Raw genomic sequence first — 27,575 nt, forward strand, 5'->3', positions numbered from 1 at the left:
TATTAAACTTTACTGTAAGAGATGAAAATCTGTCATAAGTAAATTTCATTAAAATTATTAGACACTAATCCTCAATACCTGAGTGATTTGAGATTACTTGTTTGAGAACTGCTTACTTTGACGTTGTTAACCGTTGCACCGTAAAAGGAGGCTATAAAGGCAACGCTCAAGTAATCACCTATCAAACGAAGTCTAATCTCCAGATCGCAAGATTGGGATTGTCCTCCCATAAATCGGGATGAGATGCTGAAAGTTGTACAAGGCCACTCGGAGAGCTAGAAACTGTAAAATGAATGGCCGTGCTCAGATGAATCATAGGCTATGATTATCTGATTAAATACTCCATCTATGGATATTCGGATCGATGGATCTTGGTTTCAGTGGGAGCTAAGATCGTCAAAGGCAAGTAAATGAATACTCCGGAAACGATGATATTGCCGGAAACGGAAATATGGATCGTATCAGAAATATAAATATTATCCAAGTCGTAGATGTTCCCGGAAACGGAAACATGGTACATATCGAAAAATAATATCGGAAAGGGAAATATTGCCGGAATCGGAAATATTTTCGGAAACGGAAATATTGTCAGAATCGGAAATATTATCAAAATCGGAAAATAATTCCGGAAACGGAAATATTAAATATTTGTTTGAAACAAAAATTAATTCCGGAATCGGAAATGTTAAATATTGTTCGTATCGGAAATGAATTCCGGAATTGGGAATTTAATCGGAAGCACATCGTACGAATTAGCATCGGACGAGACTTGCTAGATGAAGGCCCAGCACGAAGCCAGGCCCGCGTCCAGCAAGCCCAAGCGCCCAACACACACGCTGCCAAATCCTCGCCAGGCCCAGCGCAAGGCCAGGCCTAGCAAGGCATGGCGCGCGCGCTCGTGGGCTGCGAGCTACGCATGCTCGTGTGGGCCGCAAAGCCTGCGCAGGTCGTGTGGTAGGCTCGTGGTCGTACGACGTTTGTGTTCGATACGAATCCTAAAACTATTAGAATTCGTTCTATGATTAAATCCTAATCCTAAAAGATAGAATTAGTTTAAATAGAGTTTTAATAGAATTCTAAATTAAACTAATTGGTATCCTAATAGGATTCTAAATCCTTTTCCATGACTCTATAAATATGTGCCTATGTTCACAATTTATGGTCACAAATTCAAGTATTCAAAGCCAAGATTTTTAAGCAAAAATTTAGCCAAAACACTTGCCCTATTAGCCGAAAATAAGTAGTACCTTAAGGGCGATTCTAGTTGGTCAATCTTAAGGCGGATCCGGACGTGCTATGGACTTTCTACGGAGGGACGACACTTGGAGTCCTAAAGACTTGTTCTTGTTCGGTTCGGGCGCAGCTAGGGAGGGCACACTACAAAGTGTATGCATCCTAGACTAATTATATGATTATGTGCAATTAATATGATTCCTGACATTAAGGTTTTTCCCCATGATTTATGTTGTTCATATGTATCATAACCTAACAGTATTTGAGGTCGAATTCTACTAGCATGACCAACCACCTGGAGAACCGTCCGTTGAGGGCTGGTTTTTCGAATAGATACTTGAGAGGATCCGCTTTGCTGATCACATGTACTGTATGGGAGAGCATGTAGTGCCGTAGTTTCTTTGTGGACCAAACCAAGGCGATGTTGAGTTTCTCGAGCTTAGTGTACTCGGTCTCGTACTCGATCAGTTTTTTGCTTATGTAGTATACGGCGTTCTCCTTGCCTTCAACTTCCTAGGCGAGCATAACCCCTATTGCTGAATCTGTTGTTGTGAGGTAGAGCCTGAGCGGAATCCCTGGCAAGGATGGCTTTAGCACTGGCGGGATGGAAAGGTAGTTTGTGATAGTGTCGAATGCATGCTGACAGTCGTCATCCCACATTTTGAGTTCACGTTTTCGGAGATTTTGAAATACCGGTTCACAGATCATTGTGAGTCTTGAAATGAACCTACTGATATATTGTAGTCTACCGAGAAAACCCCGAATTTCCTTTTCATTCGTTGGTGGTTGCATCTCGAGAATTGCTTTAATTTTCGAAGGATCAACCTCTATGCCTCGAGAGCTGATAACATATCCGAGTAACTTGCCTGACGTTACCCCGAATGCGCACTTTTGAGGATTGAGCCTCATGTTGTATTGCCTGAGCCTCATGTTGTATTGCCTGACGTTACCCCCGAATGTCGCTCTTTGGATTTGACAATCATGTGGTCGACATATACCTCAATTCCCTGTGAATCATATTGCTCATGATGGCTGTGGCTGTTCTTTGATAGGTTGCTCCTGCGTTCTTCAGTCCGAACGGCATAACTGTATTGCAATATGTACCCCACTGAGTGATGAAGGTTGTCTTCTCCATGTCCTCCTCTGCCATGGGAATCTGATTGTAGCCTGCATACCCGTCCATAAAAGAGAGTAAGGCATGATTTACGGTGTTGTTGACCAAGATGTCAATGTGGGGTAATGGAATACCGTCTTTAGGGCTGGCCCTGTTAAGATCTATGTAGTCCACACACATTCGTACTTTGCCGTCTTTCTTTGGAACTGGGACGACATTTGCGATCCATTCTGGATAATTTGCTTCTCGAATAAACCCAGCCTCTAGTTGCTTGGAGACCTCTTCTTAAATTTTGAGGGAAACGTCCGGTTTCATGCTCCGCAGTTTCTGCTTGATGGGCTTTGGGCCTGGAATGAGGGGAATAGTATGTTGACCGATGCTTGGATCAATCCCTGGCATATCATGATAGGACCATGCGTAGACGTCTATGTACTCTGAAAGTAGCTTGATAAGATCATCCCGCTCTGCTTGAGAAAGAGTTAAACCAATCTGAACTAGTTTTGAATCACTATTGTTAGAAAGGTTGATTTTTTCTGTTTCCTCAATTTTGGGCGTCCTGTTTTCATGATTTTTGATAGCTTTTAGAATTTCAAAGTCAGTTTCTTGTGAAGCAAAGTTGTTTGGATTAGTATTGTGTTTTGAATTAGAACTCGAAGAGTAAGTAGAAATTGAAGTGTTATTGAAATCAAGAATCATTACATCGACTGTTTTGACTTGAAGCTCGGCCTTTAGAGGCTCTTGATTGATGCTAGACTCTAGTTCTAGACTCTTAGACTCATTGCTAGACTCGAACATTGAAAGACAGACTCTGGACTTAGACAAAGACACTAATCGTAAAGATAGTTCTCGGGGTATTCCCAGATATCCACGTCATTGTCATAATCATCGTAGACGGGGCTACATGCACAGATCTTTAAGGCTTGATCCCAGACCTGGTACCACGTGCTGTAAGGAAATGCGGTGAAGCTGCCTTTGCATGAAGTGTTGAGCCCTAGGAGGAACATTCTCACCATTTTGCCCTCTGGAAGCTTGGGCTTGATTGTACGAGCGAAGGTTGCCCATCTATAGTAGTATTCTTGAAAGCACTCCTCCTTTTCCTGGAGTACATCCGTCTTTTGTTTGATGGAAGTGTCTCGGAAGCTTGAACCTTTGAGGATGAGGCAGGCAGGGCCATCTAATATTTCCTCGAACCAAGGCTCTCCGAATAGTAGATCGAAGTTGGCAGACACATCGATAACTAGGAATTCAGCATCGATGTGATAGGTGTCGAAGGAGAAAACCAGTTCGAGGACTCCCAGGACCTTGTATGTGACACCCTGGAGATTGACAGTCTGTTGAGCACTCAGCATGAGATTGTATTCGGAGAACCCTAAAGCCTTCAAGGTGGCGAGGGGACAGATGTTTTCTTGAATGTCGGTGGTTACCCTAGGTTTGGGGATCACCCAGTTTTGAGCACTTGGAAGGAGATGGTAGAAGCTTGGAACCATCAGTTCGTAACCCGGCTTGTATATTGTAGAGATTAAATTGCATGGAAATTCCTCTTCTTCATCTTCACAGTCATATGAGATGGCTTGGACCGAGGGAGTTTGTTTGGCTCCGGGAGGTAGGGGTAAGGTCTTGTTGTCGACCATGTTCTAGATCAAATGCTTAAGCTTGTAGCAGTCTTCGATGTCATGAACCTTCCCTTGATGGTACTTGCAATGGGCTGCCGGATCCCAGCTCTTGTACCTTTTGTCGACTGGAGGATCGGGTGTTGGACTGATTGGTGTTATGACTTACTTCTCGACCAGCCGATCGAATGCCTTGCTGTAAGACATTTCGAGGTTCGTAAAGACCCTTTGTGGTCTGCCTTGATAGTTGCGCTGGTTAGCATTGTTCTTGAAATTGTTTGACTTTCGACCTTGAGGAGCCTCTAGGGCGTTGACCTCGTGAACTTTGTGTGTTGCTTCAGGTCTCTTGCCCTTCCACTTTTCAGCTTGTGGAGCCGGGGCTGCTGGTGCTTTCATTAGGTCATCCTATATGTCAACCCCGATGCCGTAGGTTCTCTTGAAGCTTTCCAAGCCTAGGTACTTCATGTGAGTATTTTACTTCAGGAGAAGACCAACAATAAAGATCTTGACCAATTCTCTCTTGGAGGGTCGAGTCACCATATGGGACGCCATTTCTCTCCACCGGTTAAGGTATGTAGTGAAGCCTTCCTGAGGCCCTTGCCTGAGAACCTCTAGCTCCCTGAGAGTAGTTTGAAGTTGAATGTTGGGCTGATACTGCTCCATGAATACTCGAGCAACTGCTTCACATGTGCATGTTTGATGTTACTTGAGTGAATAGTACCATTTCTGGCAGACAGGTTCCAGAGACATGGGGAATACCAAAGGGTATAGCTCGAGTTCGACCCCCTTGATGGCCATTGTAGCTCTGAAGTTTTTGAGGTGGTATTTAGGATTGTCGGTGGACTTGAACTTTGAAATATCATTGGCGGAGAATTTGTCTGGCAGATTCGCCTTCCCCTTGAGGTTGTCTTCCATTGAGGTGTCGAAATAGTTCTCTTGATTAGTGACCTTACTGACCAGACTCTCGATCTTCTTGGTTAAGTCATCAGTGGGTGCGCCCTGTTCCACAATACCCAATCGGTTGCTTATGTTCTCCACATTGGCGCTAAGGCTGGTGAAAGCTGCTAAGAGTTGAGTGAGTTGGTCGGAGGCAAACATTTGGACTGATTCTTGAAAGGGACTGGAAGTTTGATTTGTAGGAGATGAACTGGCTGCTTGTTCGATGCCGGCTATGCGGGAGGCTAGGGCAGATGGAGTTCTTTTCAACCTCTCTCCTCTTCGGCGAACCCAAAGGATCCTCGGACTCCTATTTAGGACACACCAAATGATTTATAACTTGGACTTCCCGACACATGATATGATATGCATGCAATGAATGAGACCTAGACTTGACTCTAAGTGCCACTCCGAAGATTCGGGATTTTAAATTTTTGTACTTGTATTCGGGATTTGCAACCCGTTGAAAGTGTTTCAGAGGAGCGTTCATTCTTTCGTGGAAGTTGACTCTTTGTACTAGAACTCGGAATATCGAAAGAATATTTCGACCTATTGGACCTTGGACTATTTTAGGGGAATTTCAACCCATTGAGAATTTCGAAACTGGACTTGTACTGGGAGATTGAATTTTGTATTATTTCAAGGGAATTTCAACCCGTCAATATTTTACGGGAATTGCAACCCGTTGGACTTGGAGTATTTGAAGGGAATTTCAACCTGATTGAAAGGGAATAGATTTTGTATTATTTCTAGGGAATTTCAACCCGTCAATATTTTAGGAGAATTTCAACCCATTGGACTTCGGAATATTTTAGGGGAGTTTCAACCCATTGAGAGGACATGGAATATTTTAGGGGAGTTTCAACCCATTGATAGGACTTGGAATATTTTAGGGGAGTTTCAACCCATTGATAGGACTTGGAATATTTTAGGGGAGTTTCAACCCAAGAATAGAATGCGAAATTTGAACTTTTACTATTTCAGGGGATTTTCAACCCATTGGAAAGTTGGACTTGTATTATTTCAGGGGATTTTCAACCGGTTGAAAGTATTTGGAAGTGGGGTTTGTATTATTTCAGGGGATTTTCAACCCGTTGGAGAATTGGAACTTGTATTATTTCAGGGGATTTTCAACCCATTGGAAAATTGGAACTTGTATTATTTCAGGGGATTTTCAACCCATTAGAAAAGAGGGTTTTGAATTTGTATTATTTCAAGGGATTTTCAACCCATTGGAAAATTGGAATTTTGAATTTGAGAGCAATGGAAAGCAAGGATTTGTAGCTCGAAAATGAGTTTGAAGTTTGAATTTGATTCAAGGTCTTAACCTTGAAATGGAAAAGACGCACTTTTGTATATAGAATGTGAAGCTTTGAATATGGAAAAGTCGTCATTACGACGGTATGAATTTGGAACTTGAAACTTTGAGCATAGGACTTGAAACTTGAAAGATTGACATGGAATTTGAGGTTTGGAGTTTGAAAACTTGGCATTACGCCGGCCATGAGCTTGGACATTTGAACTTGAGGTTTCGAAATTGGAATTGGCAAATTGAGTTTGAGGTTCGAAGACTTGAATGTTTAAACTAGAAAATCAGGCATGACGCCGTTGGATTTGAGTTTTGAACTTGGAATTCGAAATTTTGAATAGAAAACCCGGCATTATGACGCCGTTGGATTTGAATTTTAAACTTGAAAATAGGAGTTTAGACTAGAAAATCCGGCATTATAACGCCGTTGGATTGAATCTTGACTTGGAACTTGAAACTCGAAATTTGAATTAGAAAATCCGGCATTATGACGCCGTTGGATTTTGGCTTGAAAATTGAGGGTTGGACCAGAAATTTGGACTTGAAACTCGAAATTTGGACTAGAAAATCCGGCATTATGACGCCGTTGGATTTGAGATTGAATTTGAAACTTGAGGTTTGAAATTGAAAATCCGGCATTATGACGCCGTTGGATTTGAGCTTGACCTTGAAATTTGGACTAGTAAATCCGGCATTATGACGCCGTTGGATTGCATTTTGAATTTGGAACTTGGAATTTGGACTCGAAAATCCGGCATTATGACGCCGTTGGATTGAATTTTGAATTTGGCATTTGTGCGTGAGGCGTGTTTGAGGGTTTTGAATCAAATGGAGTGGCACTCCTAAAAGACCTTAAATCGGCGATTTAGATGCATGAGGTTTGAATGATGTTCCTAGGGGTTCGGTTTCCTAGTTAGAGGCTAATTGGTTTTGGCAAAGCTAGAACTCGAGGTTAGCCATTCACGCGTGCCAAGACGCCCACACAATGCACAAATAGCACGTTGTCACACTAATCATGAATATGAATGCAACATGCAAAGTTCTCAACCTAAGGTCGGTCTATGTTTTCACTAGTGGAAAAACAATCATTTGCGTCGCTATAATTGCCTCGCTCATTCTAATGTGTGACGCAAAAATACTAATTTAACTTTTAAAATAGGACTTGCTTCGCTGTTTTACTGACCTATGACGCAAAATTACCAAATACGAGAATTTTTTGTCATCTGCGTCGATGTTTTGCTAATCTACGACGTAATGTACCTCTTGTTTGCGTTACACCTCATTAACCTGCGACGCACAGCTAGGAATCTAGCTGGATACTGCGCTAGGTTTACGAAACCTCTCCATCACAATTTCTCTGTCTCCCCTCTCTTTCTCTTTCTCTTTCTCTTTCATCTTCCTCTCTCCAGATCTCCATTGTTGAGACATCAACCTTTCTTTATCTCTCCTAGATTTCAAATCTCCTCCCCAAACTCCGTAACTCTCCTCTCTAAATTTATGTTAGTTTGTAAATTTGAGTTTTTTTTATTGAGATTGTTTGAACTTTAAATTGAGGATGCTACTTCTGAGAAAGGGACGGGTGACGACGAAGACGCCGCCGTCGACGAAGATGCTGTTGGTTCTTCTTCTAAGACTACTATGGTCGTCATTGATCACTGGTATACCTCGCTTTCTTTCTCTTTCCTCTCTATAATTTTTTCCTTTGTTTTTAGGGTTTATGTGTTTTCTTGCTGTTAGATTTGTTGTTGGGTAGAAGAAAATGGATTTTAATTTTCTGGGTTTCTTTGTGATTTTTTGGGCGATTTTTCCGGCTTTTCTTTAGTCAATTTTGGGCAATAATGTTCGTCATTTTCGACTCTTTTTGCTAGTATTTGTTGCCCGATTTTCTTAAAGATTTATTGATTTTTTGGGCAATTGTGCACTTATGTTGTTTGATTTTGTTGCCATTGTCTGAAGCTCTTTTGTTGGTAACTGAATAGGTGAATTTTTTGCTATCATTAGATATTTCATGGATAGAAGAGAATTGGGTTTAAAGAAAAATTGGTCTGCATTGTTAAATGTAATTCTCTGGTAATTGATTATTTGAATTTTTGGCCATCATCTGCATACTATCGTTTGAAATTATTGATTCATATCTTGATGCATAAAGTACATGGGTGAATTTAGAGTGGTTAGTGTCACTGTACAGTTCGACTTTGCATAGGGCTTTCGTGTAATTTGTGATATTAATCCTTCCCTTCACAGTTTATGAATCTGCTATGAATTTTTGTTTGAAGTCAAACTTTAACAAATTGAGATGTATTACTAATTGAGTTTGCATCAGGGTACTGTTTGTGTTCAATGTTGTTAGTAATATCATTAGGTTTTTTTTGTATATATAAGATTGTGCTTTTGGCTTTACTATTCTTGGGATGAGGTGTGGGTGAAGGAGATGTTGGCTGAGAACTTCATTGTTGGGTTTTTTACAAGTGGGTTGTTTGATTTTTGATGAATTATGACCAATGCTTTCCATTACAAGTGGGTTGTTTGATTTAATTAAAAGAAATTAACTACATATTTTAATTTTCTACTCTACAGATTCGTTAATTCACTAGTCTTCTGTTTAATGTGTTTATTTGATTAATAGCTTTTGCATTTCAAACAAATGAGAGAGAGAGAAATGGGAGAGGTCAACAAGAAGAGATGCTCAAGCCTTAATCCACTCTCTCCGTTCTTCTTATGCCGCCACTCCGACTAATCTCAAGGATATCTCGTTCGCTCTCTTCACTTCTAATTAACCTTCTTTCTCTATTTTTATTTCCTGACTTTTTCTTTGCAGTGGTTGTTCTACAGATCATCGACCTATACAATGTTTATTCTACTCTACTACTCTAATTCAGGTACTTCTCTTGTAGACCTGCTTATTCTAATGCTTTGGTTGTTTTAAATTTTATTGTTTTTTATTGGATTTAATGTACTTGTCAATTGAATTGGAAGTTTATAACTTAAGGTTGTTGATTGGAAAGAAGTCATGAACTATGTAGTTTTATTTATGGTGTTTTGGGTTTTATTTATGTATGCAAGGGAGAAGGATTTTTCTTCTGAGGTAGCTCAATCATTTCAGTGGGTAAATTTAATGGCAGGTTTTGAAACATCCTCATGTAAATATGTAATGGCTCTTTTAGGTGTTGTGCGTGTTAGAACTATATAATTGAAACTTGTATATAGCATAGTATGTGTCCCTCTGTTGTATCTAGAAAATGTTTACTTATGTTATTTTTCCTTCAGTTTCTTTTTCACCATATGCACTCCGAGTAGTTTAACTTCATTGGAGTGGACTTGTTCTTTTTTCACTTATCATTTTTTAATTTATATTCTACACAAATTGTTGAATTCTGTACAGGAAGTATGCACCTGCTGAACTTCAGGCTCAAGTGATAGTGGAAGCACTTAGCACCTCTTGGTATATATAATTCCACACCAAATTAAATTCGAGGATCGCTCTCTCAATTTTCGCTGATGACACTTGTTGGTCATGCGTCAAACATCTGCACGGCCTGTAGTAGAACTGTAAGTTATACTGGCTATCACACAATGGATTTTATTCCCCTTATTTGTCTGGGTGCATGGGTTGTTCTCTCCATTCGATACCTGAGGTTAGGACTGTCAACAGATTTGCTAATAGATAGTCATTCCTTTAGATGATTACATCTGCGTGTTTAGTTGCATTTTTCATGCGATATATTTTGAATGCTTGTAAATTTTGAGATGAACGAATTTGAATGTGAAAATCTCAAGTTTTGTGAATGGAAATCAATCTCAAGCTTGATCCGTTTTGGTGTGGTTTGGTCAATTCATAAGAATATCATAGATTTGTGGCTCATAAGTGGATGATTTAGGGAATAAGATGTTTGATAAAATAAAAATAAAATTAAAAACTGCTTAAAGAAATGTTCTTTTATGAAGATTTATTTGATTTATGCTCATTAGCTCTGAGAATTTCTTTTAAGTATAGTATTGGTGTTCAAGGGTAGGATGTCTGTTAATTAATACATTACATATTACATCACACAAACTTAATTAATCTAACTGGTCTACCAATAAGATCTGATCTTTATTGATGTTAGGCCAATGATCCGTTTTTGTATGGTGATATAATAGTTGCTGAAATGGTTGGTTTGGCTGGGGTTTTTCTTAATTGCAAATGATTGAAAATTACCATAAATGCTGCTGAAACTTGAGTAGTCAGTACCAATTTCGCAAATATCACTGCAGGATTTACAACTAATTTGTAACAGAGTGCTAGTTGCTTGATTACTTCCTTTTACTGGTAAGTCTGGTTGAATCAATGTAGCTAGCTGCATTTTATGTTACTAAGACTTGTCTAGAAGTGTTAAGAGTATACGTGTTCAAGTGTCTTACACGGCTGTCGAAGGAATGTTACTTCTATAATTTACTTTAAGTGTGTGCAATTTAAACTCATTCCATCTGAAATGGTATTGCAGCACAAGGTGGTGGTGTCATACAGAGAACTGCTAGTGAAGCAGTTCTAGTTGCGTTAGTGGCGGCTCGTGACCGGATGTTGAAAAAGGCGGGAAAAAATTCTCGGGGGAAACTTGTTATTTATTCAACGTCAGATGTGCGTGATTCTGTAACTGTTTTATGTCATGTTATGTTGGTTCATTTGTTAGATTAATTTATGCTCACGAGTAACTATGGATGGCAGGATCTTTTTTACTATATTGCAAGTGAACTTGCAAAATTTGTTACCCAAGAAGGTGAAGAATTTCGACATCCTTGTGGTAGAGAAAGGGAACTCGGTTTTACCTTTTCGTTCCCTGTAATGCAAACATCCATTGACTCTGGAACTTTAATCACATGGGCAAAAGGCTTTTGTATAGATGATACGGTAAAACTTATTACCTTGGTGCTAAAATTTAGATATTGGTTAATTTTTATGACCATGGCTATTCTGTTATCTACAACCAGTGTGCTCTACTTTTGTTCTATTACAGTATAGCTTAGTGTTAGTGGTTCTAGAGAAATGTTGCTGAAGTCATAATGGTTGCTATGGATTATTGGGATATATTCAGGACTCACGATCACTTGCTAGCTTGTGAGTCTGGTTGCAAGATCCTGTTTACATATTAGATGTTGAAAAATAAATAACCTTGATTCGATATATTTTATATGTCCATTGCCTTTGTAACTCGATCTCTAGCTAGCTAGTTCATTGTAATATTTAACTTAAACTTTTATGTTTAAAGTGTAGTTAGGTTATCAACATGTTGGTTGATCTATGATGAATTTGCCATTTATTGGGTTGTAAACTGTTTTGACAGGTATATATTAATGTATTATAACATTCCCGGTATTGGGAAGGATCAAATTACAAAGGAAACATTGCCGAAATTTTCACCTGGTTTACTTTTTTATATGCTCATATACTTGTACTGAAAGCTGCTTATTTTATTTAATCTTTGGATTAAATAAAATCAGCAGCTCATTTTTTTTTGAATATCCAAAAGTCATTTGCATCGCAGATTGGCTAAAACTGCGACGCAAATGACTTTTTTTAACATGGTGAAAAGTCATTTGCGTCGCACTTTAGCTAATCTGCGACACAAATGACTTCTTTTTTTAACATATTGAAAAGTCATTTGCGTCGCAGTTTAGCTAAACTGCGACGCAAATGACTTTTCGGCATGTTAAAAAAAAAGTTATTTGCGTCGCAGGTTAACTAATCTGCGACACAAATGACTCTCATTTGCGTCGCCTAAATGTGCGACGCAAATGACTTTTTTCATTTGCGTCGCAGCCAGTTGCGTCGCACCAATGTGCGACACAAATGGGCTTAAATGACCGACGCAAATGACTGTTTTTCCACTAGTGTTTGTATGATGCAAGTGGTCGACTTTGGGTGTCAAAAGGTACTTGACTAAGAGACGGATCCGGCGACAACTTGCACATCCGCCTAAGGGACGTGTGTGTCGGCAGACGGCCTCCATACTTGACATCGGGAATGTCAAGAAAATGCCAAGTTTCGGTAGCCGCGGAAATGGTCACACACTTTGGCCGGGAATCGTATGGAGAGTCACCATTTCGTTGCCCCCAGGGCTAGCCCGAATGTAGAACACATCCGTTTGGGCAAAGGTAGAAATTCATTTTGCACAAATATGGTTTTCGAAAAATGCATGAAATACCTAGAAATTGAAAATTGAAATCGTACTCGAATTTGTATTTGTAAAGCTCATTTTTCGACATTCGTTCTTGAGGTTTGGGAGCGTCCTTCCAGATTCAAAAATAGACTAACTCCCAACACGAAAAGTTTAGCAAAAGTGGGCGACGAGCCACTGTGAGCCACTGTCCTGGGCGTAGGACAATGGCGTTGGGCATAGGTGGCAGCGCCTGGCGCCAGTGCTGGCATCCAGTACTTAAGCAGATCAGTGGCTTGTTGCTCGAAATCTGCTCGCATTTTCGAAATTGAAATTAGAAAATCCCCAGCGGAGTCGCCAGAATTGTAGGGGGTATTTTTTTTGTATATTGCAATTCCCTACAAGGGGGGCGGTTTTTAGAAACCATCATCTTTTTGTACCTCGAAGGAATCGCCACCAAACATTGTTTAGGGTCTTGTTTGGAAAGACCGCAAATGACTCTATTAGGATAAGACTTGAATCTTCGAAACGGATGGGTGAGATCCGGGCACGGGAACGAGATGCTTATTCCGCGAGCTTTAGAAATTATTCGAGTACGTGACATATCATTTTCGAAAATACCCTAGTTTAGACTATGTGGGTTTGAATTTAGAGCAAATAGAATCTCTACTTTGTACGGTGGTCACTTTGCTTTAAAGTTAATTTATGGGAACCTAAGATCGATTTGTCCAAGAAATTATCTTTGTTAAGCGTGATGTAACCTTGTATTTTGTTGTATTTAGCATGTATGGTGATGAAAGCAATAAAGCAAATAAAGCAACATCACAATAGTAAATAAGTGCGGAATTAGTAAATACAAGACCCCCTAGAGATGGACTAGGGAGTAGGTCCACATTGCCTAGAAAAACTAGGCAAGTAAAGATGCGGAATTGAAATGCAGAATAGAAAGCGATATTGAAATTGTGGAATTGAAAGTGCGATATTAAAATTGCGGAATCGAAAGGTGCATAATTGAAATTGCAATATTGAAAGGTGCATAATTGAAATTGCGGTATTTGAATTTATACTTGGGCACATGAGATTCGAACGCCAAGCGGCTCCTTAAAAATAAGTGCGCTCCACACGAATTCAAAGACTAAAATCTCAACTTGGGAGAAGTTTCTCATCCCAAAGTGTCCTAGATTTTGAATATAGAACTTGAACTTGAAAGTTTGAATCTTGAAATATTGAACTTGAAATATTTGAACTTGAACTTGAAATATTGAACTTGTACTTGAAATATTGAAACTTAAGAGACTTGAATCTCAAAGATCGGGCCTTTTAATGTTGAAAAGGTTAGATCTTTGATGTGCTCTTACTTTGAAAGGATCCTAGTTTAGGGAAGTAGTCATGAGAAACCCTAAACATTGTGGGATCTTGAAATTTGAAAACTTGAACTTGAATCTCAAAAGACTAAACCTTTAAAAGTTAGAAAGGTGTCATCTTTGATTACTCCATACTTGAAAGTGATTCTAGTTCAAAGAAGTGATTGCAAACAACTTTGAACATCCTTGAATCTTGAAAGTTTGCATTTTTGTATTTTGAAAAGTTTGGATTTTGGAAAGATGTATGATTGTTGCAAGTGACATTTTTAGTAGTAAAAATGCCAACTTGCTAATCATTTTTGAAATAGGAAAATCAAAGAAACATGATTGAATATGGTGGGATTCGGAACTACCTATTTAGGTTTTGGCAAGAATTCCTTTTAGAGCTCCCAATTGCTTAGAACTTGAAGTTTGTATGTGTTTTTGAAGGATTTTTTTTTATTTGGATTTGAGGCGTAATTTTGGTATTACGACGTTGTATATTGAATCTCCCTCCCCTAATCCTGGAAATGAGGGGGTTTTTATAGGAGAAATGGCTACAAAACGCCAGCCATTGCCAGCGCAGCACGCCGAAGCAGCGCCCAGCGCTGGTGACGAGGCGTGAATGCCGCCAAAACAAGGACACGGGCTCCGCCCTTGATTTGTCTTGTATTGATGTACCTTCGTACGAATAGTACGATTCTTGGCACGTAGTGTTTGCTTGGAGGTTAAGACTTGATTTTGCGTCTAAAAACAAGCTGTTTCGGGTTTTCAATTTCGGTTTTACGGGACGAGGCCTGGCTTGCTCAGGTTTGTGGGTCGGCGCCCGAATTTGACTTGCCTTATATGGTTTGAGTGGAAAAGGCTTAGTAAAACCAATGGGATGGTCTACTAGATGAGATTGTACTTGGATTTGTAAATTGGTTTTTTGAAGATTGTATTTTGTACCGAGTTCCAAAAGGAGAACGACCTCGGGGATTGGGTTTTGGATCTTGTATTTTGGAGATGTTCTTAGCAATTCGGATTTCCGCACGGAGTTGCTCCAACCGCCTAGTAAGGATAATGGTATTGTCATCATCCCAGAGGGGAGACACGATTTAGGTGTCTACAGATAGTTCTCGGGGTATTCCCAAACATCCACGTCATCGTCATAATCATCGAAGGCGGGGCTACATGCACAGATCTTCAAGATTTGATCCCAGACTTGGTCCCACGTGCTGTAGGGAAATGCAGGGAAGCAGCCTTTGCATGAAGTGTTGAGCCCTAAGAGGAACATTCTCACCACTTTGCCCTCTGGCAGCTCAAGCTTGATTGTACGGGCGGAAATTTCACACCTGTGGTAGTATTCTTGAATGCATTCATCTCTTTCCTGGCGTAGAGCTGGCTTTTTCTTGACGGAAGTGTCATGGAAGCTTGAACCTTTGAGGGTGAGACAGGCAGGTGTGAGGGGGTCGAAAAAGCACGAGGCTAATGCATGACCTCGTCCCTCGTGGGCGTGACGTCGTCAGATCAAGTGTAGTTAGATTTCCTGTGAGTTTACACCCAATCGACTAGTAATATAGGAGTCGTCATTCAGTTTTTAACGACAATGAGAAAAACTAACAAAAACCGGTTATCGTGATATAAAGGGAGTGCAATTATGTCGACCACGACGGCCATAGGTTCCCTTGTGATCCCGGGTGTGGGGATCGCTCAACGTACACCCGCAGGGCAGAGATTGAGAGTTCGGGGGACTGTATCTACCGAGAGGATTTCTCATCTATAACTCCAGAGGCAGGTTATCCTTACTATCTCAGCATAAATAATTGAAGGGACATGTGTTTAAACTATTAAACTATTCTGAATTGATTTTAGCAATATGCAACACATAATACTAAATCGATCGTGATTATCTTATTTAGATTAATTTAAGGTACCTAGCATGATAATTCAATTGTCCAAGGTATTATCTTATTAGGCGTGATAGATCAATCAAGTTAATAGTTTGACAATTTTATAAAAGGGTGATGAAAGCGATTAAATCATATGAGGGACACATTACAACGCACCCTTGCGAGGTGCGTCACGGTTCTCAGAAAACTAACCACTTGGCTTTTCTATTTCTCCTTTTATTTAACGAATCTCGGGTTTCTGAGCAGTTTTCCAGTATTTAGGCTTATTTCATCAGCTACAAGGGACAGGATACGTTCTGTTCGACTTTTGGGTCGATTGCGACAGAACGCGGGATCAATTTCGCAGCGTGAGGCTTAGGCTTAGGGTTGGAGTCAATACTCAGGTTATGGAATTGTGTGTGTTGTGTGTTCTTTTCACGTCGGCTTTAGGAGTCTATTTATAGGAAAAAGTGGCGTAGAAAGATAGATTTTCAGTAATATGAATACGAAACGGATTAGGAAAAGAATCCGTCCCACGTATTATCGACGCCCAGCACTGGGCGTCAAAGATTCCGGCGCCCTGTGCTGGGCGTTGAAAATAGGATCTGGGCAGAATTCTTTGTCAGATTGGACTCTAGAGTACGGAGTCCATTAAGAGACTTAATCCGAGTTATTTGGTGCGTATCAATTTACGACGGAATGCGTCTGGGCCCTTTACGAACTCTAGGTTCGTTATGAGTTTAATTAATACGTTAACTCTTTTATCGAATTGCGATAGGAATAGAATTCCTTTTACAATTTCGATCTCTTTTGGGATTTATGTTGGAGTGCAACACCTATTTCTGACAGGTTTCTATCTTTTTATTCTTACTACTTTTAGCAATTACCTTTTACGGCAGCTACTATTTTTAGCAGGTTTCTATAAATAGTAGTTTTGGCTGAAATAAAAGGGTGATTTGAGATTCGTTATTTTATAGGATGTGCGTTTCCAAATGGAGATTTATGTTCTCATCATCGAACCTTCCCTTTCGGGAATGGGGACAAAAGTAGGTGTCTACAGTTAGCCCCCACTTTGACTGAGTCTCGAGATGAGATGATGGTCAAAGTACTAGACGGAGTGCGTCATAAACGCCATGGTGTATGTGACCTGTTTTGCGAGGGTCTCACGAGCCCCCGAGTGATAACATTTTACTTAAGGGTCATCACTTGATGTGTTAACACATTCCTCACGTGTCATTGGAATTTGTTAACTGATAGTATAGAAACTCCCTCACTTTGTCATTGGAAGTATCTAAAGATGTTTTTCAAAATCAAAGCTATAAAGTGTAACTAAGCCTGGCCAAGCCCAATCACGAGATAAAACATTTTTTAAGATTCTCATTTTCAGGGTTAGCTAAACGAGAAAACCCCCTTGTTTTTTATAGGACGTAAAACGAAGGAAAATCCAACACATCGCTCTTTTTTGGAAAAACATAAAACCAATCCTTTGATTTTTGGAAGAGGGAAACTATCCTTTGATTTTTGGAAAAGGGAAACCATCCTTTGATTTTTGGAAAAGGGAAACCATCTTTTGATTTTTGGAAAAAGATAAACCATCTTTTGATTTTTGGAAAAAGATAAACCAGGAAAAGTTATCGCTGCAGCGACTAAGGACCTGCGCGGTTAGTGGCGCAGACCCCGCCGGCTGTCCGCTAAGGGTGGACGCCCCGTCCGATAGAAGTGGACGAATCTGTTTTGATGTTTTGAAAATAAGGACCTACGCGGTTTGTGACGTAGACCCCGCCGGCTGAAGATGGAGAGCCTGTTTTGTGTTTTTGAAGATTTCATTTTCGAAAACTGAGGACCTGCGCGGTTAGTGACGCAGACCCCGCCCGCTGAAGGTGGGCGAGCCTGTCCGCTAACGGTGGATGCCTCGTCCGATAGAAGTGGATGAATCTGTTTTGATGTTTTGAAAATAAGGACCTACGCGGTTTGTGACGTAGACCCCACCGGCTGAAGATGGCGAGCCTGTTTTATTTTGAAGATTTTATTTTCTTTTCATTTTCGAAAACTGAGGACCTGCGCGGTTAGTGACGTAGACCCCGCCGGCTGAAGATGGCGAGCCTGTTTTTGTTTTTTGAAAGATTTATTTTCTTTCGAGGGATGCTCGGATTTAGTTGCAACCTGAATGTGGGTTGACAACGTGCTTAGACGGACCATTGTCTCGTGGTCATCATCTTTCATGGTTTTGAGCTAGTCTTTACGGCTCAATTTTGCCACTACCTGGGTCCTTGATTAGGGGACTATGTATAAGCATCAACGGTGACCTTTGTCTTGAGGTCGTAATCCGGTTTTATCTTTTGGGATTTATCCAAATAAGGGACTTCGTATAGCGTAATCTGGGAATATTGTTTTAACTTTGCATACTCTCTTTTGAAATATATATTTTCTTTCGAGCCCCCAAGCACTCGTGCTTGACGGTCATTTCTTGTCAAAGAGGTTCCTTGGGGATACTCATTTTGTAATGTCCTTGATCGTGTTTGGGATCGTGCTCATAAGTGCGATCTTTGTAGTGGTGTGCTACTCTTAACAAAGCCGTGAGGTGCGATTTTCAGTAAAGAAATCGGCAATTTTCGAGTCGAACGGATACGGCAGGGCCCTATAAAAGTTAGGGCCTTTTTTATTTTTTTTTTGGGCCTGGGCTCATTTTCGGCGCCCAGGCCTGGGCGTTAGAAATATTTCACGCCCAAGTGGGGCGTTGAAAATATTGTTTGGGCTGGTCTTTTGATGACACAGTTGGCCTCTTGTTCGTTCGTTTATTTCACTTGGAAATTCTACGTATTCTCTTGTCTTTTGTTTTTTTCCTTATTTTGATTAACAGCGCCAAGAGTTGGGCGTTGGAATATCTGGTGCCTGGTCCTGGGCGTTGAAAGTGCGTCCCAGGCAGGACTTCCTCGTGATGATTTCTCGAGAAGCCGTAGCCGATTGGTAAAGGAACTGTTGCTCTTAAGGCGTATAGTTATTGCAATAGTCGGGCGAGTCTATATGGCCCGAGGAACAAACCTTGAGGCGTAAGACTTTGATCTCTCTTGTTGTTATTTTGAACGTATATATTTTTTTCTTTTGAACGTGTTCGTGAATGTTCGATACTTAGAATGTATGTGCGAACGAGCGTTCATAGGATGGCCGTTGCGTGCGGTCCATTAATCAGTTTGCTTGAATCATTTTTTTTTTGAGCAATGACTGATGTTGAATAGTTTGCTTAGAAGCTTGATAGGGTTCAGGCCCATTCATGAAGTGGGCTCAGGCATCGTGCCCTTTTGATCGTTCAAACATTTCCTTTGAGACTTTTTTATTTTATTTTGCTATGGTCGTTTCATAGCTTGGAGCCCCCAAGTATGCATGTTGGGATGCTTCCTTTTGGCGTACGATTTTTGTAGGTTCTTTCGAGAAAGATGCCTTGGGGTTCCGCTCGTGTAGGTGCGAGCTATCCCTTCCGTGGTAGGTAATGTTTTGCTACCTTTAATCCTTAATGTAGAAGTCGTGTGGCTTGCATTTTGAATTTTGGCGATAAGTAGTCTTTGCCTCATACTCTTGGTCGTGCCCGCATTAGTGCAATATGCCTTACTCTTTTTTTTCTTTTAGACTTGTGGGATGTTTGAACTTATGGTGCGACGTAGGCTTGTGTGGCCTAACAGCGTGTCTTAGAACATTCCTCTAGGTGTTGGGATATCATTATTTATTTTTTGCATTGGAGCACTTCATCACGCCTCGTTCAGGTGCTCGAACAAGTGTAGCACCTTCTGCGTGGGTGTGCACGGCTTATTACTTCGTTCGATGCGAGGATTCATAGATGTTTCTTTCTTCTTTTTATTTTTTATTTTTTTATCCTTGATTTTTTTTTCTTTCGCTTTTACTTTGGAACGACGTAGACTTTGTAACGGGCGCTTGTAGGGCGAGCGTTATGTGCAGTATTTGGATCTGAGTTTTTGGTGACTCGCGATTTTCAATTACCCTTGTTAGTGGGGTGACTTTATATATTCTAAGTAGTGCTTAGAATTTGGGAGGGGTTGTAGCCATTCTAAGGTTCGTTTTATACGATCAAACCTTAGGATTGTGCCCCTATGACGTGTGTATAGCATTAGCGTCGAGAATTTGCGATAAAATCGTCATTTCCAGCATTTTTAGAGTGTTTTTCTCAAGCCCCCAATTGTAGCTACGGGATGTGCTTGGTGCTATAATGCTTGGCATACGTTTTTATGCATTCACGGTGACAGGGATCATGAATAGTTTGAACCAGACTCGTTTAGTGCGGGGTACGTTCGAGTAGTGATTTGCTACTTCTCTTGTAAATGTCGTTGTGCGACATTGCCATGGTCCAAGTAGTCACATGTTGAGGTGTGCCTTGACAAAAAGCTAGGTGCCTTTCTTTACCCATACTCATATTTAGAAATCTTTTTGACTCACTTGCAACATCGAGATTAACGCATACTTAGCTTAAACCAACGACACTTTATTATGTTCGAAGAAGTCTTTGAAAATTATTTAAAATCAGAGTCCTACTGTGTACAATCCGAGGTCTCCTAAGTAAGTTGACTTATAGAAGGGTTCGTACAGGATTACATGAGTGAATCAAAATACTGTTACGATATTTGGAATGCTGTCTAAGGATTTGCTGGAAGCCAGGGTGCAGGCGTCAAGATATTACTTGTGCCCGTGTGGCACATGCTTTAGGCTTTTAGGGCCATCATTTCCAGAATTGCGGGAATATAAACCGTTTTCAAATTGACTTAGATTTACTTGGTGTATGTCTGCACAAAAGGTCAAGGTATACTTAGTTCTTTCCCTAGCTCTTTCAATTTTTAGCCCCCAGTTGCTATTATGTCTTCTCATTAATGATGCTTTCATATTTCGACTTTAGATTCCCGTGTCATATGTCTGAGTAGGGTGAGCTTTGGTTAAGTGCCAAGTCTTATTGACAATGTCTGATTTTTTTCAAAGGGGATTCGCAAGCATTTGAATTACCATGAACGGGTGCCCTGAGTTCGAAGGAACGATGGGGTGATGCCGTAGAACAATCCACTTTATTGCAAGCTTGCTGCCTTTACTACTTGTTGGCGATTATGACTGTGTCTAGTGGTGAAAGAAGGTCTTTAAGTGAGTTAGTTCGCTTTAGGGAGGGTCAAATCGAGTACTTTAAAGGTCATGGACGCTCGCGCTAGCCCCCATTCAACTGAGGCAAAGCGATCTTTTGATTATTGGCTAAGTGCCTAAGAGTGTGAGTGCTCCTTCTGGCAAGGGTACGTGCTAGCCCCCATTCAACTGAGGCAAAGCGATCTTTTGATTATCGGCTAAGTGCTTAGGAGTGTGAGTGCTCCTTCTAACAAGGGTACGTGCCCTTATTATTTTTCGATGTGTGCTCATTTCGGCATCTTGATGACTTGGATTCTTCCTTTGACTTAAATTTTTCTTTCGACTTGGATTGCAAGTGATTAAATTTCAATAAGGGACTCTATTTTTTTATTCTTGTTATTCTATAGGCTTTAACATTTTTGCAAATTGGTTGGACTGAATCATGGATTGCCTACGTATCCGCCATAAAAAGATTTAATTTGGAATCAGGTCTTGCGTAGTTCTTAGCCAGAAAATGGTTTCTTAGAATGCCGATTTCAAACAAGTACATTCGAGTGGAATCGTAATGTTTGAAATAGGATGAGATAAGTGAAGTTCATTATTATTTTAATCTGCTGCTTTGCCGTAGGCCAAAAATTTGTTTCATTTTTTAAGTACATGTATTAGCACAAAAATCTTTTCATGTGTTTTTTGGTACGTATATCTGAATACGTGTTGTACCCCCCAAGTGTTCGTTATTTTTCCGTGTATGTGCGGATAAAATGACGAGCACTTCTGGACAAAATTTGGCAAGAAGAGAGAATCAGCGCCCAGGCTGGGGCGTTAAAGATTCCGGCGCCCAGCTCTGGGCGTTGAAAGTGATTTTTGGGGAGACTTCTTGGCTCGTTGTTTCTTTTCCTTTTGCGTCAAACATTTGCGAATCTTTTTTTGTGCGCTAAATGCTTCTTTTTCTTTTTAGACGAACTTTAAAGGTGCTTTGCAAAGTTTCTTTTTTATTAATTTTTTTTTTCACGTTAAGCGTAGAATGTATTTTTCATTTGTCTCTTTTTTTTATTCGTGACTCAAGACGGCTTGAAAGATGGGTTGAATGAGGTAGGACAATATGTATAAGTATTAGTCAAGCATGAGGATTGGAAAGGGTAGAAGATCGTAGAACCTTATGTAGTTTTTGTGGTATGATTTGGATTGGTTGACTAAATTCTTTTCCTTCGTTTTACTTGGGTAAATTTCGCACTTTGGGAGGTAAGGGCTAAGTATTTCATCGCTCGCTCTTTTCGCTCTCCCTTTTCTCTTTCTCTTTTTTCTTTTTTGCTTGGGATTTCTCCCCCTTTTTATTTGGGCTAAAAGGTAAATGGTTGTGGTCTTTGAGTCACGAGGCGAGACTGAGTGAGCCTCGTTTGGTAGGCCTATAGTGGACCTTTAATTTTAGTAGGCCTAGGATGGACCTTTAAATTGTCTTACTTTGCAAGCGTTTTTAGTCGTTTCTTAAAATGTGCAAATAGCGTAGATTCAAAATGTTGTCTTTATTTTATTGAAATTTAATGAAAGAATTACATCGAAAATAATTTTGTTTGCTTCTTTTCGGATTCCAGTTTCCGGGATTTAATTGGAAGATGTGATTTGGACTCGAACTTTCATTAATTTTTCTGATTATAACCCGTGTATGAATACAAGGAGGTGGCCTAGACTCAAAATAATGACGTGGCGTAAGCCCATAATACTTGACCAAGCGACTCTCAGACTTAGGCTAATTGGACCATAACTTTCGTTGGTTGACACTTTAGATTTTAACCCTTGGGTGTTCATTTGTCATGCGCCATTTTGCTTAATGTTGGCAAGGTAATTAGTTGGGGAGATGGAATTTTCATTTTCGCAAGATTAGAATCATTAGTGCGGCTTCCCTCTTAGTGTGTATTGCTTTACCCCGATGGTAGCCTTATGGCATGCCGATTTGGGTATTTTCATGGTTCGTCATGTTGCGTTCATGGAAAAACATTTAGCCCGTACTTAGGAGTATTTCAAGGAGCGAGTGGCTCGAGAGGACTATCATAGTCGTGACCTAATGTGATCATAAGCCTTGAGGCCATTAATTTTTGCCAATGGTATTGACACCATAGGTTCACTTCGGGGGTTGTGCGACTATGGAAGAATGATTTTCAGAATGTGACTGTTTCCATTTTGCAAATAATATAATATATTCTTTTTATTGGTGAGAGAGAGTATTGAGGTCGTAGATTCTTAGCAAGGGATGACAATTACATATGGGTGCTTATTGATTTAAATGTTAGGAAGGGAGACTCAATATGGATTAACCTTTTAACTTGCAGAGCGACACCAAGCATTAGGATCGATTCTATGTATAAGACAACCAAGACTTAGGATTTAGATTGTACTTTGGCATAGCCTAGTCTAGACTCGGATTTATTTATTTTTTATTCGAACATTATTTTTCCTTGAAAACTTTATTTGAACATCATTTTTTGAATACTTTGCCCATGTGACATTCAAGGTCATTTAATTAGCATGCTCGGTTTTGGTGTCGAACATTGTCGTCATAGGGGGCCTAATGACGACACAAGGAGTTATTTATTTTATAAGTCGTTCTTAGAATCGAGTGCCTTTTTCATACGTCCTCGTAGCAAATTTGTTACGAATTTTTTATTGCTACGTATATTTTGTGCGCGGGCACCGAGGCTGCGGTGCCCGGCCAAAAGGCCAAGCAGCAACTTCAGCGCCCAGCAGAGGCGTTGAAATAATTGGCGCCCACTCGTATTCTGTTCGTCTATTTTTTCGTACATACGACTTAATTTTGCGTGCTTGCCCAATAACGTCCTTTGCGCGTTATGCAGCGTCGTGGGATCCGTTACAGGCTGTCCTGGGCGTCGCTTATTTTTGTGGCGATTGCCCGGGGCTGTGGAACACGTATTTTGGTAGAACTCTTTGGCCAATTGGTGTTTATGAATGTTTGGCAATTTCTAGGGTCGTTGGTTTTCTAGCATTATTTGTCACACACAATCACAACACAATCACGTAATTCGCTACACATAACTAACATTACAACATGAAGCATAAATAATATGTCGCGTAGTTTATGATAGGCTTCTATGGGTAATATTTGCGCCGGCTTGGTACTGCTTCTATTGTAGATCCAACACATGCCCCGGTCGAGGTAGTGCATTCAACAGACGAATTTCGTCCCAAGAGGCCAATCACGATGTAAGCCAAGGGGGCATGCACCAATGAGAGGGACCTTAGTGGGCGAGCGATTGGGTTTGGGACGGGTGTACTACTAGCGAAAAGTGCCAAGTGGACAACATTCGAAGCGTATGCACCCCCCGGTTGGCGATGGGTATCCTTAGTCCCAACTCCCGAGATGAAACATGCCAAGGGAGCCGAGATTCGTTATGCGGTTCTGCCCGTTCAAATTAATATGCTGATTTTCATGTCGTCCCAACTTGATAAGGAAATATACGCGGAGTAGGAACGTTTCACCCTTCGGCTATTTTGATTACCTACGACCACGAGTATTTCATTAACGTTCCCCAGTGGAGTCGCCACTGTGAGGGGGTCGAAAAAGCACGAGGCTAATGCATGACCTCGTCCCTCGTGGGCGTGACGTTGTCAGATCAAGTGTAGTTAGATTTCCTGTGAGTTTACACCCAATCGATTAGTAATATAGGAGTCTCCATTCAGTTTTTAACGACAATGAGAAAAACTGACAAAACCCGGTTATCGTGACATAAAGGGAGTGCAATTATGTTCGACCACGACGGCCATAGGTTCCCTTGTGATCTTTGGTGTGGGGATCGCTCAACGTACACCCGCAGGGCAGAGATTGAGAGTTCGGGGGACTGTAACTACCGAGAGGAGTTCTCATCGATAACTCCAGAGGCAGGTTATCCTTACTAGCTCAGCATAAATAATTGAAGGGACATGTGTTTAAACTATTAAAGTATTCTGAATTGATTTTAGTAATATGCAACACATAATACTAAATCGATCGTGATTATCTTATTTAGATTGATTTAAGGTACCTAGCATGATAATTCAATTGTCTAAGGTATTATCTTATTAGGCGTGATAGATCAATCAAGTTAATAGTTTGACAATTTTATAAAAGGGTGATGAAAGCGATTAAATCATATGAGGGACACATTACAACGCACCCTTGAGAGGTGAGTCACGGTTCTAAGAAAACTAACCACTTGGCTTTGCTATTTCTCCTTTTATTTAACGAATCTCGGGTTTTTGAGCAGTGTTCCAGTATTTAGGCTTAATTCATCAGCTACAAGGGACAGGATACGTTCTGTTCGACTTTTGGGTCGATTGCGACAGAACGCGGGATCAATTTCGCAGCGTGAGGCTTAGGCTTAGGGTTGGAGTCAATACTCAGGATATGGAATTGTGTGTGTTGTGTGTTCTTTTCACGTCAGCTTTAGGGGTCTATTGATAGGAAAAAGTGACGTAGAAAGATAGATTTTCAGGAATATGAATACGAAACGGATTAGGAAAAGAATCCGTCCCAGGTATTTTCGGCGCCCAGCACTTGGCGTCAAAGATTTCGGCGCCTAGTGCTGGGCGTTGAAAATAGGATCAGGGCATAATTCTTTGTCAGATTGGACTCTAGAGTACGGAGTCCATTAAGAGACTTAATCCGAGATATTTGGTGCGTATCAATTTACGACGGAATTAATATGCTGATTTTCATATGCCGAGTTAATATGCCGAGTTATTTGGTCCGTTCAAATTAATATGCTGATTTTCATGTCGTCCCAACTTGATAAGGAAATATACGCGGAGTAGGAACGTTTCACCCTTCGGCTATTTTGATTACCTAAGAGCACGAGTATTTCATTAACGTTCCCCAGTGGAGTCGCCACTGTGAGGGGGTCGAAAAAGCACGAGGCTAATGCATGACCTCGTCCCTCGTGGGCGTGACGTTGTCAGATCAAGTGTAGTTAGATTTCCTGTGAGTTTACACCCAATCGACTAGTAATATAGGAGTCGCCGTTCAGTTTTTAACGACAATGAGAAAAACTGACAAAACCCGGTTATCGTGACATAAAGGGAGTGCAATTATGTTCGACCACGACGGCCATAGGTTCCCTTGTGATCCCTCGTGCGGGGATCGCTCAACGTACACCAGCAGGGCAGAGATTGAGAGTTCGGGGGACTGTAACTACCGAGAGGAGTGCTCATCGATAACTCCAGAGGCAGGTTATCCTTACTAGCTCAGCATAAATAATTGAAGGCACATGTGTTTAAACTATTAAAGTATTCTGAATTGATTTTAGCAATATGCAACACATAATACTAAATCGATCGTGATTATCTTATTTAGATTGATTTAAGGTACCTAGCATGATAATTCAATTGTCTAAGGTATTATCTTATTAGGCGTGATAGATCAATCAAGTTAATAGTTTGACAATTTTATAAAAGGGTGATGAAAGCGATTAAATCATATGAGGGACACATTACAACGCACCCTTGAGAGGTGCGTCACGGTTCTCAGAAAACTAACCACTTGGCTTTGCTATTTCTCCTTTTATTTAACGAATCTCGGGTTTTTGAGCAGTGTTCCAGTATTTAGGCTTAATTCATCAGCTACAAGGGACAGGATACGTTCTGTTCGACTTTTGGGTCGATTGCGACAGAACGCGGGATCAATTTCGCAGCGTGAGGCTTAGGCTTAGGGTTGGAGTCAATACTCAGGATATGGAATTGTGTGTGTTGTGTGTTCTTTTCACGTCGGCTTTAGGGTTCTATTTATAGGAAAAAGTGGCGTAGAAAGATAGATTTTCAATAATATGAATACGAAACGGATTAGGAAAAGAATCCGTCCCAGGTATTTTCGGCGCCCAGCACTGGGCGTCAAAGATTTCGGCGCCTAGTGCTGGGTGTTGAAAATAGGATCTGGGCAGAATTCTTTGTCAGATTGGACTCTAGAGTACGGAGTCCATTAAGAGACTTAATCCGAGTTATTTGGTGCGTATCAATTTACGACGGAGTGCGTCTGGGACCTTTACGAACTCTAAGTTAGTTATGAGTTTAATTAATACGGTAACTCTTTTATCGAATTGCGATAGGAATAGAATTCCTTTTACAATTTCTATCTCTTTTAGGATTTATGTTGGAGTGCAACACCTAATTCTGACAGGTTTCTATCTTTTTATTCTTACTACTTTTAGCAATTACCTTTTACGGCAACTACTATTTTTAGCAGGTTTCTATAAATAGCAGTTTTGGCTGAAATGAAAGGGTGATTTGAGATTCGTTATTTTATAGGAGATGCGTTGCCAAATGGAGATTTATGTTCTCATCATCGAACCTTCCCTTTCGGGAATGGGGACAAAAGTAGGTGTCTACAGCAGGGCCGTCTAATAGCTCCTCGAACCAAGGTTCTCAAAATACTAGATCGAAGTTGGCAGGCACATCGATGACTAGAAATTCGGCACTATTGTAGTAGGTGTTAAAGGAAAATACCAAATCGAGGACTCCCATGACCTTGTATGCAATGCCTTGGCGTTTGACAGTTTGTTGGGTGGTTAGCATGAGATCATAATCGGAGAAGGCCAAAGCCTTCGGGGTGGCAAGGGGACAGATGTTTTCTTGAATATCAGTGGTTACCCTAGGTTGGGGGATCACCCAGTTTTGAACATTTGGAATGAGATGGCAGAAGCTTGGAACAATTAGCTCGCAACCTGGTTTGTACATTGTAGAGATGAGGGCATGGAAAATCCTCTTCTTCGTCTTCACAATCATGGGAGATGGCTTGTACCGAGGGAGTTTGTTTTGCTCCAGGAGGTAGGGGTAAGGTCTTGTTGTCGACCATGTTCTGGATCAAATGCTTAAGCTTGTAGCAGTCTTCGATGTCATGACCCTTCCCTTGATGGTATTTGCAATGGGCTGC

Source organism: Spinacia oleracea, chromosome 5, assembly GCF_020520425.1.
Source record: "Spinacia oleracea cultivar Varoflay chromosome 5, BTI_SOV_V1, whole genome shotgun sequence".
NCBI classification, from domain to species: Eukaryota; Viridiplantae; Streptophyta; class Magnoliopsida; order Caryophyllales; family Amaranthaceae; genus Spinacia; species Spinacia oleracea.